We start from the raw sequence: 6063 nt of genomic DNA on the forward strand, positions 1-6063 counted from the left end.
TAGTTTTTAATACAGAAGCAACAGGCAGCATTGAGAGAGAAAGCCTAACTCCAATTCCGATTGACCTGGGTTCAGGCTACCTGCTGACATATCCTGGCTGTGTGGCCCTGGGACAAACCATCTCATAGCCTCCCTTGTCCTCAGGCAGCTCTCTCAGACTATGCATTGCAGCTCAGTTGCTGACCCGCATTGGTAGCTGCTGTTTCCTCTTTGAAGCTCCTCACATTGGGGCAATCATAGGTCCAGTCCAAACAAAAGAGACTAGCAGGAGCTCAGGTAGATGCGACACTGACAAATTTGCAAATGCTTAATATGCGTTACCTCATTTTATCCTACTTCAACTTTTTGAGGTAAGGATTTCATGGCACTGTGGAGAGAGCGCTGGACTGAGTCAGGAAGACTCACCTTCCTGAGTTCAAATCTGGCCTCAGACATTTGCTAGCCAGTGACTCTGGGCAAGTTACTTAACCCTCAGTTAACCTTAGTTTCCTCATCTGTAAAATGCATTTGAGAAGGAAATGGCAAATGGCTTTAGTATCTCAGCCAAGAAAACTCCTGATGGGGTCACAGAAAAGTCAGAAACACCTGAAAAACAACTCAACAACAAAGGCTTAGAAAGGGTACATGGCTTATCCCATGATCTCTCATAGTTTGGGTCAGAGATGAGATTTGAACTCGTCTCTCCTGACTCAGAGTCCAGCACTCCTCCCACTACATCATGCTCCCTGTAATATTAAAATTACCAAAACACCAATGAAAAGTTCCTTGACCATCAAATTCCGGGCAGTATTCTTCCAAGAATGGATGGGACCAGTTGAGTTCTGAGGACTTTTCCTACTGTGAGATTCTGTAAACCAAAAGCTAGTATGCCTGTGCCCTTCAGTCAGTCAATCTATAAACATTTATTAGGGTCTATCATCTTTCAGGCATAGATGCTAATTACTGGTAAAAGATAGTGCCTGCCATCAAGGAGATTATGATCTAATGGGAGAGACATCATGCAAACAAATATACATAAACAATACAAACAGATAAATAGGAAATAATTAACAAAGGGAAGGCACTAGAAATAAAAAGGGTTAGGAAAAGTTACCTATAAAAGATGGGATTTTAGTTGGGATTTCAAGGAAGTTAAATATACCTTACCAGGTATAAAGTGACATCTTCGTTACCTCCATTTTAGCAGGGTTAGCAATTCTCCCGTGTTTTAATAATTGCCACTGACTGGCAAGTTTTTTGGATTCAAAGGATATGAGCCGTACATCAACAACTGACTGGCATAGGATGCTTCTACTCAAGAACTTTGATGTATAGAGAGTCGTTCAGGTTGCATGGTACAGCGTTGCATTATAGATGAGGCAGGCATCATTTAACAAGCTCCCTCTTCCTCCTCACACACAATCATCATATCTGATGCGATGAAGTTGGCGGTGAGAGGCAGTGTTTAGGAGTGCTTTTTAGTCCAAGCATCTAATCATGCCTGTTATCTCCTCTGCTGAAATCTCCAACAACCTATCGCTGGAAGCCAGAAAACGGGAACAATTCTTTATTTTCATGGCATGGCCCTTCCTGATGGAGGGACAGGGGGAGGGACCAGGTATGAACACTACTGGAAAAGAACATTCAGATTGGTATTTAAGGTCTTTCACAATCTACCTTTCCAGACTTATTTCATAGTATTTCCTTTTCAGATACTCTCAAATGCAGCCAAACTGACCTATCTGCTGTTTCATTTCCCACCTCCATGACTTTGCACAGTCTGTCCTTCATTCCTGGAATGGACTCCCCTCTTTACCCCTACCTCTTACAAGCATAGCTTTATTGAAATCATAGCTCAGGCACCACCTTTCCAGATCCTCTTGGTTATCAGTGCTCCTTCCTTCTCGAAATTACTCAGAATGGTCTTCTCTGTTTACAAATAGACCTCTTCCCACCACTCCCAGTCAAATGCAAGCTCATTGAAATCAGGGATTGATCTCCCCAACAAGAACGGAAACAAAAAGATGGTGAAGAGTGCGCTGGGTTTGGATTTACAAGATGTGCATTCATATTCTGCCTCAAATACGTACTAGTCATGTGACGTTTAGCCAGTCCCCTGATAGCTCTCTCTGTGCCCCAAGTCCATCTGTAAAATGAGGAAATCAGACTTGACAGGCTGTAAGATCCCTTCTGACTCAAACCCAATTCATGCTTAAATCAAGATGGCACCCTCGTGAGCTTATGGGAAGGATGAACATCGACAACACACCTACGAGCCAATGCTAAGGGACAACAAAGGCCTACTGCATCTGATAGGTTTGATACAGAACATTAAAAATCAATTCTGAAAGGGTTTTGTTTTCTGTTTTGGGTTTTGTCTGTATGTGTGTGTTTTTTAACATGAGAGCTGACACATTTCAAAACATGCAAGATGTAAGAGCTGATTTGCATCAGGGTTAGAGGGACTTTTCTCACCAGGAGTTTCCAACAGCAATGGAATCACCGGGTCACGTTGGGATGAGGAGGAGGAAGGCCACAGAACCACACACTTCCCGATTTTGCACTATCAACAAATTGTGTTGTGGTGAGGCTTTATCCTTGGCTGCTGGTCAGTCTCTTGAAGTTTAGCAGTCAGACAACAGTCATCTTGACTCAAAACAGCAGCCACTACAGCCTCAGTAATCCTAAGTTTTTAGATGGAACTTTCCCCTTGCCCTGTTTTAGAAATGAAACGATGCCAAGTGATTTGTTGAAGGTAATGAGAATGTTTAGACTGTAGGGGAAAAAACTTAAGGGGAATGAGCTAGCATTGGAAGAGCTGTCTTATTCAGTCTTACTTGTTGGCCTAGGAATAGGCCAGAACAAGGAAAAGTTGAAGAGAGATGGATTTAAGCTCAACACAAGATGAAACTTCCCAAAGATTAAAACTATCCACCGACTGAGCTTACTACAATAGGTGGTGGAAGAATTCAAGTGGAGATTAGATGTTAACTTACTGAGGGTATTTAGTAGAAATGTTGTGAGTCTAGGAATCACAAGTACAACCAACACAGATAAGTTTATATTAACAATGCAAATGAGGCACTGCACTCTTAAAGACCATCTGGCACAGGCCTCTCACTCTTCATATAACAACAGCTAAAAATTACACGACACTATAAAGTTTGCAAAGAGCTATATACATTTTGTTATTGTTCAGTCATATCCAGCTCTTGATGTCAGCATTTGGAGTTTGCTTGGCAGAGATACACTTCCTTCTCCAGGTCATTTTACAGATGAGGAAACTAAGGCAAACAGGGTCAGATGATTTGTCCAGGGTCACACAGCTAGTAAGTATCTGAGGCGAGATTTGAACTCAGAAAGATGAGTCTTCCTGACTCTAGGCCCAGCACTTTATCCACTGGGCCATCGAGCTTTCCTGATGACTAGATAAATGATGGATGGATGGATCCCTTCCAGATCAAGACCTGAGGACTATGAGATGACGTTAGCTTCTACTGACCGCCTCCCACACTATTTCCCACTCCCATCCCCCATCCCCGCCATCACCAATGTCCATCAGCACCACTACAGGACAGACAAGACTGAAGTAACTGAAATAGATCAAGTTATCTAGCAGCTCTGATTTCCTCCAAAAAGTTTTGGTGACATAAAGGGAAACCACTAGCTGACCAAGCAATACAATGATCCAAGACAATTCCAAAGGACTCGTGATGAAAAATTCTATCTACCAGAAGAGAGAGGTGATGAACTCTTGTGTGCAGAAGGTAGTACAACTTTTTCACTTTTTTTCCAATATGTCTAATATGGAAATGTTTTCCATGATTTCACACACATAATTGATATCATGTTGCTTGCCGTCTCAATTGGTCGGGGAAGGACTGAAGGGAGAGAATTCAGAACTCAAATTTTTTAAAAATATATTAAAAATAACAATAGAAAAAGAAACTACTAGCTAACACATTGTTGATTATCCATACGATCCCCATCGCTTCGCCTGGGAAGGGATGGATGTAACCTGAGAAAATAAGGGAATGACTCTAGTAACAACTTAGAAATACATTGGCAGGTTGTCTTTGTGACCAGAGAGCCTAGTCTAGGAAGGAAACCAGCATGTATTAAGTGCCTACTACGTACCAGGCACTGTACTAATAAGTGTTTTACAAATATTATTTCATTCAATCCTCACAACCCTGGGAGGTCAATGCTATTATTTTCTCCATTTTACAGATGGGGAAACTGAGGCACGCAAGTGAAAGTGATTTGCTCAGGGTCACACAGCTAAGTGTAATTTGAACTAAGGTCTTCATAAACTCCAGACCCAGTGATCTATGTGTTATGCCACCTAGTTGCCAGTATAGTAAAAAGGTCTGGATTCAGAATCTGAAGCCCTGGGGTGAAGTTCTTTCTTTACTATTTAACAAAGTGTTTAACTTGGGCAAGTCACTTTACCCCTAGAAAATCCTTTATAAAACTGTATTACTTTTCTTCCAAACAGGAATGATATAAAGTGTAAATGATGTATGCAAAGGGGGTTGGGAACTAAAAGGATCTCATACACATGAGTTGTTACCTCTTCCGAACACATAATGACAAATGGTCTTCCCTAAAAGGAAAATTTAGGCCAGAAAACGAAAGTTAAAAATGTGTAAGGTTCTAAGTGTGAAATGAAAAACTTTAGAACCCCATGTTCTTTTACCAGCCAGGTAAGAAGATACTGAAACTCTCTGGGCTTTCTTTGTAAAAGGGCTATGGACTAGGTTATCATCCACCATTCATCACTGTGTCATAGATTTAGGGGTGATCAAGCACTCATTTCACAAAGGTCATTCACTGAGCCCAGTTCACTTACTATTTCAGACATGCCCGAGGCAGTGACGGTCACAAATCCCATCCTGGAAGTAGCAGAGGTAGGATCTGATCCCAGCTCTTTGGGATCCAAAAGTTGACATGGTAAAATGGCATCTTAGATTTAGTCAAAGGACATTGGATTCAAATTCCAGCTCCGCCACTCACCACTTGTGTGAACTTTAGGCAAGTAATTTAATCTCATCTGTAAAATGAGGTTGGACTTAACAAAAGACCTCAAAGATTGAATTGAATCTAGTTGAATTCCAAATTGAATCTAAAGAACTGTGTTGACTTTCATCTCTAAAAACTAGTTTGGTGCCAGACCACAGATAGCCACATCAATAGGAAGCATTTATTAAGCACCTACTATGTACTAGGCACTGGGCTAAGCAAGAGAAATAGCCAGATTATTGTCTGCACTCTTCCAGAAATGTGGCTGTCTCGCTGAAATAGTCTTATTTTAAGCCCCAGCCTGTGTCTTCTGTCTCTCTCATTCCCACAGCCACCAACCTCTTTGGGCTCTCATTAATGCCTTTGACTATTATAATACTTTCCTAATCCACCCCCTTTATAATGTCTTGTATACTCTAACAAACTAGTCTTTCATATCTACAGACTTCATTGTCATTCTTTCATTCAAAAAATTCTAATTATCTCTCATTGCCTTTCTTGTCAATCAGTAAGGATTTATTAAGCACCTACTATGTGTCACTATGGGTACTGACTACATAGAAAGGCAAAAACATGGCCCCAGCCCTCAAGATCACATTCTAATAGGGGAGAAAACATTCAACTAACAATGTACATAGAAGATACAGAGAAAAAACATAGAAGGTACCCTCAGAGGGAAAGGCATCTGGCCAAAGGTGAGGTTTGAGTTGAATCTCAAAGGATTCTAGGAAAGGTTAAAATTAGGGCTGAGGAAGAGCTTGCCAGGAATGATGCCTGCCAGTGAAAATACCACTGAGCATGGAGATGAGAGTAGTGGGTATGAAGAGCAAACAGGCCCGTTGGATAAATAGTAGAGTGCAGTAGAGTATTGGGTAAACAGTGGAGGAGAGTCAAGTAAGAATATTAGAAAAGTAGAAGGGACCACGTTGTAAAGGGCTTTAAATGTCAGATGATTTTACATTTGATTCTGGAGGTAAGAGGGAGTCCCTAGAATTTATTAACATGATCAAACTTGGGTTTTAAAGAGGAAGGTCAATTTGGCAATTGAACGGAAAATGGATT

The sequence above is a fragment of the Notamacropus eugenii genome, chromosome 2 (assembly GCF_028372415.1).
Source record: "Notamacropus eugenii isolate mMacEug1 chromosome 2, mMacEug1.pri_v2, whole genome shotgun sequence".
Classification (NCBI taxonomy): domain Eukaryota; kingdom Metazoa; phylum Chordata; class Mammalia; order Diprotodontia; family Macropodidae; genus Notamacropus; species Notamacropus eugenii.